The following is a 17,211-nucleotide window of genomic DNA, read 5'->3' as shown; positions in this document are numbered from 1 at the left end:
CATAGAAAAAACAATTCACAGAAAATTTTAACTTTTCGAACATGTTATGATAAAAATGATCCATTTAGAACAAAAACTGAACCGTGTAAAGTGAGATAGCAATGCTACTTTAATAGGAAAAAAATAGAGAACAATATGGTTTCTTATTGTCTTTCTTGTCCGATAACTGTTTCATGTCTGTTCATGGGACTGATTTGCGAAGGAAAAGCTCAGCATACGCAAGCTCCATTATTATTATTGTTGATAACATGCGACTTCAACATCAATCATTATGGGATGAATTTTACTCAGATTAGCTACTTGAAACTTTTACAAGAAATTTCGAACGGTTCGACATTTTAGGGGTAACAAAGAAATAACTTGTCCAAATAATGTATTACAATAACTCTCTCTGACTAAGCGGAATTGGTAGAAGTTGTTGGTACAAGAAGTACCGACAACGTCTACTAATTCCGCTACTAAAACTGAACAGTGCAGTTCGTGAACTGCACGGTTCGGTTTTTGTTACTAAATGACTCACTTTTATCATATCATTTTCGAAACGAAGTTTCGAAATGATATTAGCAATTCTACTTTGTTTGAATCAATTTAATGAAATTTTTGTTAAAATTTTCGGTGAATTGTTTTTTCGATGAATTGCATTTCCGACAAATTGTCGTTTGTTGAATTGTTCATTCAACGCGTTGGATCATTAGCGAAAAGGGGAGCACTGTTCTGATCATGCAAATAAATTACAAATGTATTTGATGTAGAATATATTGCCAAGTTTTATACTGAATATTACTTCGACAGATAACAGTGATTAATATACCGTATATATACAAGGATGGAAAAATTATGGAAATCGTACTCCCAACGCAAAAATTGGACTTGCCAAATAATACCCAATTTTTGAATGATAATGTGAATAAAAGGAATTCCATCAAGTGAATGAATAACGCTACACCTAGTTTCTTAAAAATGCTTAGAAATGTTTTATTATTATTATTATTATTATTATTATTGTTATTATTATTATTATTATTAAATAAAAAAGTCTGCTTTATCCAGCTTATACTTATTCACCAGCTGGATAATTCTACTCGCCACTGGCGAGTTAGTGGGCGTATTTGTCGAGCCCAGTATACACACACACACACACACACACACAAAAAAAAAAACACACATCGCACAGAGAGAGAGAGAGAGAGGGGTATTATACCATACTATTATACACTGCTTGGAAAGAAATCAACGGATATGTGAGGAACAAAGAGCCATGGCACCCAGCTTAATAAGATGCACCCTTAATCGCTACGATGACTGCAGCAATCGCATGGGACATAATTTCCACAAGCGTACGATAGTGATCAATGGGAGTTTTAGACCATTCGTTCTGTACACATCGAATGAGGTCCTGGACTATTGTGGGGAAGACGTCCCTTGACCTCACCCTTCACTCCAATTCATCACACAGATGCTCAATAAGGTTTAGATCAGGGCTGCTTGGAGACCAGTCAAGTGTGGTGACGTTCATGTCCATGAACCACGCAATCAGCTTTATGCCATAGTGCATCCTTTCTAAAAAAGGCAATGGTCATTTCCGTCGAAACGCCACAAAATTGGAAGCATTGCATTATCAGAATTTTGAGATACCTCTCGAAGTTCAATATACAAACAGAGGTCCGAGGCCAAACCAGGAAACAACAGGAGTATACCATTATAATATCATACCGACATCTCCGAATTTCACAGTTGCGGTTACACACTCAGGTAAGAGGCCTTCACTGGTCACACTCACACCAGTCCATCCGCTCAGTACAGGGCGTACGCTTTTTTTTTTACCATTGAAAACAACGCTGCATATTTGTTCAGGTAACGTGGGGGCTTGTATATTGTGGTTCTACTATGGAAATTCATATGTGATCCTCGGTTCTGAATGATATTGTGCAGATTCTTGTTGCATTGATGCCCAGAACTTGGTAACACCCTATGGTTACGTTCGTTGTGTGTGACGAGAAGTCAACTCCGTGTACCACTTGCAGTTGGCTCCATGAGCTTCCATCTCAGTATGATAACAGTGATTTTTGATTTGGGATGGTCCAATTTTTCATCAGGAAACGTCATGTAACTCCGTAAAAGCATGATCCGAGAGATGTCTATCCAACTTTGAAGATGAATGTTTTTTAAATGTTTTTTCCTCATCTTCCAGATATGATACTTAATCTCATTAATCACAATAATTAGTAACCTCTGCCTGTTGTTTGCTGGTGGTTGAAACTTCAGGAAGATGATTGATCCTGCATTAGGAGTGGGATGCAGAGAACGTCACTCAACCTACTGCAGATGATTTTGGAGACTGAACGTTCGTAGAAGGCATGCGTCACATTATCCACACTCGCGCAGACGTGACAAAATGGGTTCCTGGTGATGTGGAACTGCCAGATGTTGAAGTTGACTTGAAAGTTACGGCCTCCTATCCTCCATGCCAGGCTCTTTCTTGACGGGTAGCCACGATATCTTACCAGGTGACCAAACAGGATGTTATTGTTGTTGTTGATCCCTAGATACGGGACTTCATTAAGTAGACGGCTGAAGATGTATTTTAGATTTTTTGCTGATCCAGATGCTGTTGATGTTTATACCCGAAGAGCGGATTTATTGTAAATTCTGCCAAAGCTGATAATTTGCGCTTTGGATCCTTAGTAAGCTGTAATTCCAAAGAGGTGAATTTTGTAAACCCAAGTAATACGAACAAGATAACTGCTAAGATGGTTGGAATGCAGTATCCTGTTCAGAGAGAAAGCAGTATTACTTAGGTATCCTATTTTGAGGTCTGGGAAGCCGAAGTCCCTAGATTCCCTGGAAGTTTAACGATCTTGGTGTTGACTTCGCGGCGTAAGTGGCCCCACAAAACTTTAAGGGTTTCCTATACAGTTCCATTGATATTTATTTAGGCTGGGCTCACAACAGTTTTGATTACTGTTTCCCAGGACTAAAATGAGAGCGGTCCGATTATTCAGTCCTTGAGACTATCGAAGGTCCTGGTTGTGAGGATAGTTCTCGTCGACTTCAGTTTTTGACGAAAACGGCACCTCTACGATGATAATGGGTCTTCCTTAGGGACTAGACCTAATCGGTACCAGACTCCATATATATATATATATATATATATATATATATATATATATATATATATATATATATATATATATATATATATATATATATATATATATATATATATATATATATTTATAAAAATAAATTTAACTGACTAGAACCCGAGAAAGTATAACAAAAACCTTTAATACATCACAACTAGTTTCATCGGTGATCCGACTTCTTCAGGTGAGAAATAAAAACATAAGACATAAAATAACACGGTAAAAAATGAACTTTACAGCTTAATAAAAAGCAGAATAATAACAGTCATATTTGAATAGGTGACCGCGTGCTACCGTTGGCATGAGTAGAATGTGTGCGACAGCTAATTTTTGAGCGCCAGTACTGGATTACTGCGCTATGGGAATCTAGTCAGTTAAATTTATTTTTATAAATGTATACATCCCGAGTAAATCCTAATTTCAACAATATATATATATATATATATATATATATATATATATATATATATATATATATATATATATATATATATATATATCTGATGAACAGGCACGAGAGAGTTGTTTACTGCCTGTATAAAAGGCTCAAGGGCCAGAGCAAAAAGAATGTGGCTGCGAAGACATCCCTGTTTGATCCCTTTTCCGATTCCTTTCCCTTTCGATAATGGATTTGAGTCTGTTGGTGAAGACTCGGGCGAGGATCTTGCAGTCGATATTGGATAGACTAATATGCTGCCAGTTCTTGATCAGGGAAAAATCCTGTTAGCCTTGGATATGAACAGTATATGGCACTCCACCAACTCTCCTGGCACATTTAAGGTGGTAAGGAAGTTGTAAAGTGTCAGGAGAACGGGAGAGTATGATTCTTATGCCTCACGATAAAACTATGCTTCAGTTCATCTTGACCAGGCGCTTTCTTACCTCACCATTGCTTGATGCCTGTTGTTAAATTCGGCCGCCAATCTCCTGAACTTTGAAAAGTGTCTATTGTAACAGGCCGCCGATACGCTATCTTCCTAGGACAAAGGTGTACAGATTTTGAAATTTCTTTATTCCACTTGATTTTGCTTTTCTATTTCTATTTCGATTGATTTCACGGATGATGTTATCACATGGTATTCCTCGGTGTTGGCTGGCTATGAACCAGCTCCTTTCTTTGTAGAGGTCTTGGAGCCCATATCTGTACAGATAGGCACGTTACGGGCCCTATTCTATCATTTTTGCTTGATAGTAAGTTTGAAGTAAGCCCAAGTGTCCCAATCCCAGTCAGCGTTGGCCGACGTGGAACAAAGATGGAAGTTTGACTGAGAAACTGACTGGACGTCTAATGGTAGCTTCCAGGAGCCCAAACCATTTATACTTTTCAAGATGGTGGTATTTGAGCGCAATCGTTTTATTGTCCGAAATGTCGCTGCTAATGTTCACGTGCCTTACCTTCGATGCAGACGGTGTTATGTAAAAATGTTTAGCCAAGTACCAACTCCTTGTCCAAACCATGTGGCGTCAAGGGTGTGGGGATTACGTTGTCGCCAAACATCAGTGAGCTGAGTATTTCTAAGGAATATTTCCAAGTCTCTGTATTTGAATGTTGGATTCCCTCTTGCTTTGTCTAAGACTAGGTTCGTCACACATTTGAATTCAGCCATCAATATGACATAATGGGCGCCATACGGATAGTTGTTTAGAATCTGTAAGAACGCTGGTCTTGTAGGTGCGTTAGCAAGGGCATAGATGTTAAGAAACCTGTTGGTACAGCCCTGGTACGTCCACTCTATTGCCAAAATTCTTCTTTCTGCATCCCTTTGAATGGTGAAAGGCTCTTAGGAGGAGGGATGCTATAAGTACCCCAACTCCAGCACCTAATGATGTTGGACTGAAGCTCCATTATGATGTCAAGCGTTACTTGTGGCTGCTGATGTTATATGCTAGCATAATTTACACACCACTTCCCCTTTGAATGGTGCTCACTAGCCTCTAAGCCACGCGATACAAAAGATTAGTGGCGTCATTGGTTGCGTATGCCCGGTATAAGTCCTTGATTCTAAGTTCTTTGGCGAATCTGAGTACGAGAACTATTCGTAGGGAGGGGTCGAATAACCGTCCCCCTGCAGGCTTGCCTCAAGCTTGGAACACAAGTTCGCAGGACTTCGAACTCCCGTACCCGATGTTCTTTATCTTAAAGATAATTACTTTATAATCGGAGATCTTATATGAATATTTGTTGAATTGTGACCCTGTGTACTCCTTGAATTTATCTTTAAAGTTGTCTTCTCTTGAAAGGGAAATCCAGCTCTATTGATTTCTGTGTCCTCCATTTTTGTTTCTTCTCCTGCTTCGGAGCCCATGTCTGTTTATATTTTGCCGCCTTTGATGATTCTTTAGGTAACGGTGGAATTAACACGTGAGGTATTTTCCCCTCTTCAATTTGCACATCTGCTGCAGAGGAGGGGGTCACCGTCTACAGATTGGAGCCTTGTCCTAGTGTTTTCGGATACTAATGTTGTCGATAAGACGACGACTGCCGTAGAAGTTGCCAGCTCAGATGGTGTTTCTCGGGTAGTAGCCGGCTCGACTTCAGGTGTAGGTTTTGGTGGTCTCTAAGGTGGTTTCCGGCTGAATTGCTGTTGCAGGTGTCGTCATAGCAGCTGATTTTGTTGTGGTGGTGGAAGTAGTTACATGGGTGTCAGTCATAGCTACTTTCTTTATCTTTCCGAGGACTGTCTGTGAAAAGGTCTTCTCTCAGGTGTTCTTAGAGAGTTTTGGGAATTCTTTTTGATCAGTGGTCACTGTAAGCTGTTGTAACAGTGGCTCAACTCCTCCTTCTCTCTCTTTCTCCGCGAAGTTACATAGCGGACAGCTGGTTATTCGATGATCAGGATTGCTATACGTTTTCCCCGCGGATTAAGGCACTGCCTTGAGATGTGCCCAACACTAACACAATTGAAACACTTGACTGGGAGGCAATCTTTGCCCAGATGTTCGACCGAGCCGTAGGGCATTGTCGCTGCACTCCGGGATAGTTTACCATTAATCGTGCCGTAATAATGTTAACTAAGTCAGGCACAGGTAACCTCAGGCACATGTCCACAGTGAAAGTTACCTTCCCGAAGAACCAAGTGAGATCTTCGTTAGAGATGCTATGCTTGATGTTACTCACTTTTCGCACTTCGCAAAAGCTTATATTAATATGTCGTCTCCGGCTTAAATATATTTATCGGGCATCTTTCTATCTTTAGAGTCCTCATGGATAACTGCCATGACCGGCGTAATAGAGTTCCCTACAGAGAAACCCTACAGAAGTTTATCTCTCGAATCCCAGTTTTTTCCCAACGACGAAAAACGAAAAACTTTCCACCCTCATATGGGTGAAGGAGTAAACGATCTCTGATCCGATGATCTCTTTTTTAAGCTTTTGGGAGGTCTTTGGGTTCTCTCACATCCTGGCATCTCTATTCATAATGTTCCAGTCCTGGGAGGGACTGGAATCGTTTTATTCATGTTTTTTTTATCAATGTGTAAAAAAAAAAGGAAACAAACATAAACTCTAAATCGGCCGACTTAGAGTAACATTAGTAGAATGTTACTCTAATAAATCCTATGTTGAATGAAATCTCGCTCTATTGGGTAAAAAAAAAAAAAAAAAAAACGGATATACCTATTAAAGCCAGAAAGTAAGTAAATAGTGAACAACAATTAGTAAAAACAAAAAACCTAAAGAAAAATGAAAAAGAAATCAAACCTGAGAAGAATAGACCTGTTACGCGCGGTTGCTGCCAGAAACGGAAGCAGCCGTTTCAGGTGGACACAATTGCACTGATTGGAAGCATCATATTCTCCCAATTTATACCTGCGCAGACACGTGTCTGGTTACATGGCCCGATGCATCTTGCCCATGGAGTGACCGTTGACTTCTTTCCAAGCAGCGTATATATTGTAAATGCTATGGCAAATATGAGAAGCAGAGAATATTAGTTGTTCAACAAAAAAAAAAAGAAATAGTGATATGTATTATTACATCTGTACCATTAATATACTGGGAGGAGTAACGAAAAGCAAACGGAAAAAGAAAATAAACTGCAAGTACCGCTTCAGCGAGACAGGTGTAAAAAAAAATCGGGAAAAAAACAGTGTGGAAAAGTGCTTCATTGCGATGATGATGATCGCGAGGAGCAGAACAGCTGGTAAATCGCCAAAGAATATGACACATGTTAATAATTCTTAGCAAACTCTTCCCTAATTATAGACTTCCGTGAATAAATGAATCCAATTCCCTGACATCTATAATATGGCATGGTTATGATGACGCTTCTTTATTCTAATAATATCATAATAATATCTAAGATATCAAAAAGTATTAAGACGGTATGAGGACTAATTCTGTATTGGTGTTCGTATTACAATTGTAATTTATGGATAAAGCTAGGTAAGACATCCATAGATTAACATCAAAGGGTTATGCGAATTTGAAAACTATAAAACAATGCAGATCGAATAATATACAAACGAAATGGAAATATAGTAAAGCAATTATTTAAATAACTTTCACAGCTTACAAATGCAAATTAAGATTATTGAAAATATATTAAAATATATATTGAAATATATACTGAAATATATCATTGAAATATATGCTGAAATATATCATTGACATATATTATATATTGAAATAAATTAAAATATATTGAAATACATTTGTCCTAGGAATGTGATATGACTTATTGGGTTGTAATATGGTAAGTTACTCATTGACATCTGCTACCTTGATCTTATGAATTTTCTTTAAAAAATCATGCTCTGTCTGCACATATTTTGGAAATTGCTACGATATGAGCAGATTACTCGAACATTTTATAGCATGTGGAAATATTTTTTGAATGCTCCTTATGAAAAATTCATAAATATCATGCATTTTTCATAGATTCTGTTAGTGAGTGACCTCATATTATCTTATCGAGAGATGTCAGCCTGGATTTGTGTTAGTATACGAAATTAAAATACTTATTAAATCCAAAACAAATTAATCGGGAAAGTTTGGATAATAATATTCAGTATTGCAATAGGTTGCGTTAAAATATCAATGATTCGTGTTATCACTAATGTACGTATTTTTCAAGATTATACGTATACCATTAAGCTGTGGTACTTCCACGGAAGAGGACTTTTCTAGATCTTAAATGACATGTAGGCATTCAGTATGTTCACTTTATTAGGAACAGCAACGAGTGGAAACCTATTTTGCCTTAGAATCGGCCATTGATAATTATCTAAAACGGTCCTCTGGGATGTTTGGTCATGCTGTCGTAATGGCATTATTCATTATGACACTGCCTTCTGCGAACTGTTCTTTCCACCTCATTCCACAGATGCACTATTTGATTGTGGTCTGGCCATCAAGCTGGCTACTGAAGTAAAGGAAACGCCGTCATATTTCTCGAACTACTTCAACACGCTACGCGCTTTGTAGCATGGAACATTTTCTTACTAGAAGTATCTATTTGACAATGAGTAAACTGCATCCATGAATGGGTGAACATGATCATCAACGATGCTACGATAAGCTGTGGCATTCAGCCGATGCTTAACTGATCTTATATGAGGGGACTTAACTTGTTCCAAGAAAATATTCCACACACCATTACATTCGCATCACCAACAGGAAGGGTTCATGGCCTCATATTGTTGCTCCCCGTATTGCGTTTCTACTTCATCATGTAGAACCGCACAAACCGCACAGTAAAAAACCGCACAGTAAAAAACCGCACAGTAGAAACCCGAACTTGTCAGACCAGGAGACATTTTTCCAGTCGTCAGCTATCCATCGTTGATGATCAAGTGCTCATTTGAAGCCGTATCTTTCTATATTTAGGTGATCTCATCGGAATCCAGGATGGCCATCTGATCCCGTATCCTATCCGTAAAAGCGTGCGAAAAACTGTGCGTTTCGAGACGATATTCTGACCACCTCTGTTGTACTGGGTTGTGATTTAACTGGTTAGCATCCTGTCACATTTAGAAATCCTTGCTATCTTTCTCTAACATCGTGTACCAATGAATTATCTCCCTCCACAGTACTGCCGATGGGATGAAGTTATTATCTTATTACACTACTCTTGGTAAACCTTAAATATTGCTGTACATGATAAACCCAGAATAAACGTTTGTGAGATACGGGGAACACCACCAAGTCTGCACTATCAATCCTACCATGCTCAAAGTCACTCAGGTCACGTCTTTTATCCATTTTAATGTGTGAAGCACAAAAAAAAAGAAAGAAAGAAAATGAACAGTCCTGTCGGCATAACTTATACTGCATAACTGCAGCAATGTTACTCAACGTCTTCAGGAATTCTCTATTTTCATAATTGTGGAGGTATTCCTAATAAAGTAGCCAATGAGTGTATATTCTAAGACTGAAAACTAATGTAGTATTTATTTATCTCTTTAAAAAAATAGTTTCTTAGAAAACTAAATCGCTTTGAAAAATAAAGACGCTTCGTCGAAAAACCTTTTTTCTTTCTTAAAATATAACTTTAAATATTGTATTAAGAAAATTGAATTTTCTTAATACATTGCGGTAATAAAATATAACTTCAAAAATGAAATTCGTGACTTTATAGTATAGTGTAGTATATCTATATATTACGAAATAGGAATATAAGTAATATCCAGTATTCAAAGTTCATTTCGGTAATTTAAATGAAACGCAGCTCGTTTATAAAAGCGATAGTGCATCCGTAAAACATCAGGGATTTATAAAGTAAAATCATCAGGACCATTTCTCGTCAGAAGCTTTTAAGCTAAATTGATTTTTGAATTAACATACTAAGTTCTTTTCTCTAACAAAGTAATACACTAAACACATATACACTTTTATTACACCTAATATAAAAACATTCGCCATATAATGATAGCACGTGAATCTGGACTAACTTTGGATAGCAGGTTTAATTTAGACTCAAAAAATATCAATTTAGATACAAGCAACATAATTCCCTCTAGCCATTGAAAAATAATGTCTTGAAAGAGTGAGTCTATTATTATTATTATTAGTAGTAGTAGTAGTAGTAGTAGTAGTAGTAGTAGTAGTAGTAGTAGTAGTAGTAGTAGTAGTAGTAGTAGTAAATATTAGTATATTCATGTAATTATTTGAGAGATAATAAACTATAAAAAAAAAAAATATTATTCAAAGATAAACTGGTGTCAACACATTATGAAGTACTTAACTATTACAACTAAATGTCCAGAAGCTATTGTTTTGCTATTTGCTAATCAGTATTATCTAGTCATTGCTTCCTCGCGTACACATACATAGTCAACAAATGAGCTAATTAAAATGACTTAAATTACTCGTATAAAAAACTCACGCATTTAACGCTGGATGAATGATCATTGCATCCCTTGTAGCAGTCTTCTGTATTAACTCCTTTGGGATGAAGATAAAATAAAGTAGCACGCCAACTTTCACACAAAATTAACCTATAATCTATCATTTATGTTGCGATTAAAAAATATATTTTATAGGACTTGATGTGATTCCTACCATAGCCTATCGTTTAAGATGTTCTGCCTTTCTGGCTTGTAAAGGTCTCAAGAAAAGTTTAATTGTTTTTGTTTTCAAAAGATTCAACAGTAGCCCAGATTTGAAGATGGATATCAAAGTGAGGGCTGGAGGTGGGGGGGGGGGAAGAGAGACTCAGGGATGGCTGAATGGGGAAAAATGATAACTACATTTCTAAGCTTACAACTTAGTCTAAGTTTACAATTGATCCAAATGTGTAATTTGGCAGTTGGAGAATGAGAGTATGGAGTCCATTATGACAATTTCAGTGTATTTACAGAATTGCGTTTATAAAGTATTTGATTATTTTAACTCTCTTAATCAGCTGAAGTAAAAAAAAAAAAATTTCTTCTAAAGCAGAGCAAATTTCTTATCCAGAAATACTACTCCTGAAAAATAGACTTAATTAACAGCGTTTGATGAAAGTCACTAAAAACACAAATAAAAAATGATAGAGAGACAAAATAAAAATAATTGATAGAAAAGAGAAAGCTAATAAGCCGGAAACTGTTCCCACCTGATATACAGCATTACAAGGATAATCGCTCTCCAGGGATATCTACTCGTATAATAATCATTCACTGTAAACATAATCAAGTAATATTTCTACAGTGGTGATTTATCTTAATATAAAATTAGAAATATTAATAGAAAAACATAAAGTAAAAAAAACATCATGTATTGAATAAACAGGGTTCATATTTTCTCAACACTACTGAACACTTTTCGTTAAAGATAAGAGATAATAGAACAGGCACCAAATCAGCAGAATTGTCAGAACGCAGTATTAATAATTCCAAGACGCTTAAGACTAAAGAAATTAGAAGTAACATTACTGCATAATCTAAGAAATGCACTACAACAGAATCCCAAATCGACAGGACAGCCAACAGATAAATGAATAACGCAAATTATGGCGAAGAGTCATTCAAATCCTTTCCAATAGTGGAATATTTTATTAAAAGAAACAAAAGAGGATAATTAATTCTCTCGAGATCATAAAAGCGTAAGAAACAATCTCACAGAGAAATACAACGAGTAAAATGAAATTACTGTTATTATGAATCAAGAAAATACAACACAATAGGAACTAATCATGGAAAAACTGCCTGATTAGTTTTTCAGATTAGCGCGCGCGCGCGTGTGTGTGTGTGTGTGTGTGTGTTGTTAACAAAGCAAATATAAGTGACATCGCTTCTAACAATGAAGATTGTTGACACCATCCTTCACACCAATCGTGCTTGGATAATTTACGATACGGAAAAAAGCCAGTTCCCATATCAATAAACAATTACTATTCTTTTGAAAACAATGAAAAACAATAAAGAAGGCTATAATTTTAGGAAGCCAAGCACTACCTTTATTAGACACTACAATTTAAACATAGAAAGAAACTTATACAATTAGTTCTTAAACTATTCAGTAGACTCGATAAATCGTTCTGCAGGAGAACGTTTTAATTTTAAGACTCACTATTTTAATATACGAAGGGAAAATAAGTCCGTAGCTCATTCGATATCGACGTCCATGCGCTTTGATTGGAAAGACCTGGCTTAAAATTCCCATTTTAGGACTCAGCGAATCTTTATCTAGCCGGGTTCATATGATGGTAAAGATTTTTTTATTATTATGTGATTTCTTTATTTATTTATTATACAAAAAAAAATGAGGTTCTTCATCACAAAATAGGGAAACCTGTTTTCTGATGAGGAACCTGCAAGAGGGTAAGGGTGATTAATAACGAGAAAAAATGTTTCTGCTTCCGTCAGGAAAAAGCTAAGATTCGTTTGCAAGGTTTAAAAATATTCTTCACGTTCATGACGGAATTAATACTCAGGTTTTGCCCGCTTACCTGCAGACTTTTTTTTTTTATTTCATACACGTTTCTGCGAAGTAGAATATATACACTTCGTGCTTAAAAATTATTTCGGTGAAAATCTACATATACAAATTTTTATGCTAATTCTTCCTCCTAGGGACTCTGACTATATCACCCTTGCTGCTAACTAAACAAAATCGAAACAACTGTGTCCAAAATTGCAAAAATGAAAGCAATGGAAAGTCAAATTTTCATCAACAGCAACAAAATTGAGTCAGCGTTATCCAGTTGACACTGTATACGACTGTGATCAGAAATCCACTTTATACACGAATAACAAAAACATCAATAAATAAGACCCAAAATCAGTTCGCGAGTATACGAAAACCGTAGTAAAATCATTCCCTATGCATTATTTTTCAGTACCCCACTTTCCAACCTTTAGGTCCTGATCAGTTACAGAAAATTAAGGAAGATAAATTCAAATCATAATGTGAGGTCTGAATAACTTATGTGAGGTCTAAAATTATCCCAAATTTTAGTTTTATAAGGCAAGTTTCTATAGCTCATAGACCTGGAAATAGCCCTTCAGCCAACTACAAAATACTAATGATAAATGCGTTTACAACCCCACAATCCCTCCCTCCCCCTCCTTCCCCCCCTCCCTCCCTACTTTCTCGATAGCATTATATTCTGCTATATAACTATTTTCAATACGCATTTCAATTTTAACAGTTACTAAATTGTCACGCATGCCTCTAGGATAGGAATATTATGCATCAATCGATTCCACTATTTCTCTCAATTGCTGTATAAGAAAGCCTCCTATAAATAACTCTAATAATGTGTCGATGGCTATATGGCATCGACTCCGCAATTTCCTTTTGTATTCCGACATATATATAAACCATGGAACGAAACATTCTCCCTATACTAACGACCGTTTATTGAATTCATCCTGCAAATGCCCAATTAAATTTAAATTTAAGCATCAAGTGATTATTCTACACGCCTAAGTTCCGCCATCTCAATGCTCAGTTCTATGGAGATGTATTCGAAACGCAATGCTTGTTTAATATATAATTCGGATTATAGAAGCACACAGGATTATACTACTGACTTTTACGTTTGATCTTACGGACAAATTAGTAAACATATTAGCTATATATATTCGGCAGGGAAGATATTACACATCAAATGAGAGAAATACATATGGTCACGGTATATATATGATCAATAGGAGTTCTAAACTTCTCATTCAGTTAAGTACGATTACTGATTAGATATTAGTCAGATTATTCAAATGGATGCTTTATTGAATATGCTTTTAACCAACGTGTACTCGGCGCACTTCCAAGTCTCTTTCTCTCTCTCTCTCTACTGTCTACTACATCTTAAACGCACTGTACGTTAGATTAAAATGGAGATTAAAATGAAGATTAACACGGTTCATGCATCCTCTTGGTAAGCCATTTATATTCAATTTTGACTGATTAAAGCATAATTTATAGATATCACTAAGGAAGCAATATGATCTTGTTGACTCAAGGCCAAATGAAAAATACCTGCATCAACTGATGAATAATACCATATTGCTGCATTTGCAGTTATAAAAACAAATTTATGCCAAATAGCATATTTCAGATTGTTATATTTTGAAACGCATTTACAAATGTTATTTGGAAGTTAAAATTCTGCACTTCTATAACGTTACTGCTCTTCAACTAACAGGCTATGGGTTCGAATCCAATTCTGGACATGAATGTTTGTTAATGTCTTTAGCCGGAAGACGATTTTCGTTACCCGGTCTAAGGCCATAACCTGCTTATTAAATGCCTCAAATGGCTTGAATAACTTTGTATTTGTTTCTAGACCAATATTTCTGGATTATCTAACATTTGATACGTCCTTGTTGTTAATGTTCTATAGCTTTACCATTTTCTTGGGTAAAACTGGCAAAAAAAATTCAAAATCAATATAATAAAAGGATAACTACCATTGAAATATATCGGAGCGAGAACAGCAGACATTGGAAATTTTAATTATCATTTTAAAAAATAGACATGAGAGAATCTGTAGATACTTTATTGGATTGGAAGATCATTTTTAGTAAATACAAGAATTGCCAATGGCATCTTTCGCAGTCTCGTTGTTATTATTTCTTTTTCAAATATAAAATAGCAATCTAGAGTGACTGACGCTATACAGTATTGGTGGGTGTGTTTTAGTTGTTGTATTTATTTACCTGGAACGGATATCAGAGCGATTAGTACAATTATTTACCGTTTCTTGTTTGTTTGTTTGTTTTGTTGCTATATGACATATACAGTAGTGTCATCTCCATCGTAATAATTCAGCGCTACTATCTCTGCATAATTTTAGTACAGATCTATGAGTTTTTGTGAATATGTTCAGGGTACCATAGCTGCTTCCTACCTTCATCTAAATCGCATGCTTGTAACACCTATGTCAATTTGCAAATTGTGTTATATTATTTTTTCTTAACGCTGAGATAAGAATCATAAAAACCGACTCTATTACTACAAAGCAGTATATTTCTCTAGATATAATCTCTGAAAGTTCTGAACCAGTACATCTTACTATTAGTAGTATATATATCTGGACAAAATGTCTTAGTATTTAACTCAGAAGGTCTAATTTTTAATTGTTGGTATGAAGGAAATGTACCTATCTTGAAGAGATAAAAGACAGAGATTGATGAATGGTGATCAGCCATTACTTTGATATTTTAACATAAATCTTAGTTGGTAATTTCTTCAGTATATGAACACGGTTAATGAAAAAAGCATTAAAATAGACAATTTATCTCTGCAGATACTTCTTCTATCTGAGATAACTTTTTTTTGGAATTTCTTCCGGAGTTGAGTTTGAATCTGTCTTGCATTATGCCTATTTTAAGTTCGATATGTAGCTGTCACTTCTTAATCTATCGTAGTTTAAATTTTTCTGAAACATTCTTTATTATGTATTTAATACTTAGTATTTCTTCACTTACCTTACATCTCCACTTCAAGAAACAGGGATGTAAGGAAATGAATATTCAATTGTTGGAAATACAAGAAGCTCGGTGTTTCAGAGAATTTTTTTAATTTGATATTTTTGTTTGAAAAAAAAATGAGAAAGATCGAGAGAGAGAAATTTATGAATTTTTCATTTTAAAAATATTTTTGTAACTTTTCTCACATGTAGAAATGTACAGTGCAATGAAATGTCAAGCAATAGCTTTAAAACTTCTTCCTTTGATATAATGTTAATTTCAAAGTTAGGAAACTGTGCGTTGCAGTTCATCGCTTAAATAAAAGAATACATCCGACTCTGAAATTGATGTGTAATTTACAGAAAGTCTAAAGATGACATTTGTTTTTTTTTTTTTTTTTTTTTTTTTTTACTGTCTAGACTGATGCTTTCAAATAATCAACATAGGCAGCATTATATATCTCATCCCTGAGAGAAGAAGAGTAAATGTCCACTGAATAGACTTGAAATGCACTTAAGGGCGCAAATATTAAGACTAGATTAGTACAATTATGGAAGAAATGTCTTTGGAACAACGACGACTTCTCTGCTGCTCTGTGTTTCACTGAAATCTCTATTTTATGATGGCAAAAAGGAATTTGAGCATTCGTTTGAAAACTTAGAAATTTAGAAAAAATTTTTGAAATTCCCTATATGTATCGACTTTCATTTCTACTTATAACTTTAATTTTTGGCAGCCTTTAAAAATAATTAAAAATAATGAAAATAATTTTTAATTATTAGAAAATGCTGAATCGACATTTCTTTGGTTTAGAGACATTACCAAGAACAAACGAAGGTCAGTGTTGTGGGATTCATTGTTCTGGTTAATGGTTACAGTGACTCTAACAGTAGTTTAGTGAAATTTGTTGATATTCGCACTAAATTACCAGCACAGCGAAAGAGAAAATATTCCTGCCGTTGCCTTCTTGCAAAAGTGTGACTGTGGTAGAATTCCATCTTGGTCACTCAGAAGAAGATAAACCTGAGAATATTGGAGATAAAAACTCTGCCAGCAATTATCAAATGTAAGGCAACTGAAATTAATTCATATGCTAATTGGATTGAAATGTACTTTATATTTCTTCTCTTTCTTGCGCTATTAAATAAAAGCAAGATAATTTAGATGAAATTTTAATTATAGAACCTATTCATAGATGGCGCTGATCTTAGATGAAATAAAATTTGAAGTACATATTTATGACATATTTTGTTTACCTCTACAGGATCGATAAGTAATATTGACGATGGAACTTATAAATGCCTTGATGGTTCATCACCCGTGATACGCCAGAAAGTAATAACTGGAGTCCTCGGAGCAGCATCTAGTGTAACATCGATACAAGTAGCTAACTTATTCAGAGTGTTCAGGATTCCTCAAGTAAGATTATGAATTAATTTTATTTTAAAAGCAGAGATTTACAGAAAAAAAAGTATCCTATTTTAATACCGTCAAGGATAATAATTGGATTTTTTAATAAGGAATATGTATTTTTCGTATAAAACACAAATGACTTTGTGAAATTTATTTCACTAAGTTATTCGGCTATTTTTCTTTGATTTTAGTTTACATTTTATGGGATCTAAGATGAAAAGCCAAACGGCTATTTTTTCTGGCGAGGGTGATAAGTAAAGTGGAGGGTAAAAATCCCTTATTGTTTTTCAGCCAGTATGCGAAACTAAGATCGAAA

The 17,211-nt window shown here is 35.4% G+C and overlaps 1 pseudogene; it reads left to right on the top strand.

The window, feature by feature from the left end:
- LOC150107647 (metabotropic glutamate receptor 4-like) overlaps positions 1 to 17,211 on the top strand; it is a 461,121-nt pseudogene that overhangs the window by 397,948 nt on the left and 45,962 nt on the right.

This window comes from Typopeltis vanoorti, chromosome 4 (genome assembly GCF_054136105.1).
Source record: "Typopeltis vanoorti isolate ZY-2024b chromosome 4, IOZ_Tvanoo_1.0, whole genome shotgun sequence".
Lineage (NCBI taxonomy): Eukaryota > Metazoa > Arthropoda > Arachnida > Uropygi > Thelyphonidae > Typopeltis > Typopeltis vanoorti.
Note: the sequence above shows the minus strand (reverse complement) of the source record. Positions and strands in the feature narration are given on the sequence as shown.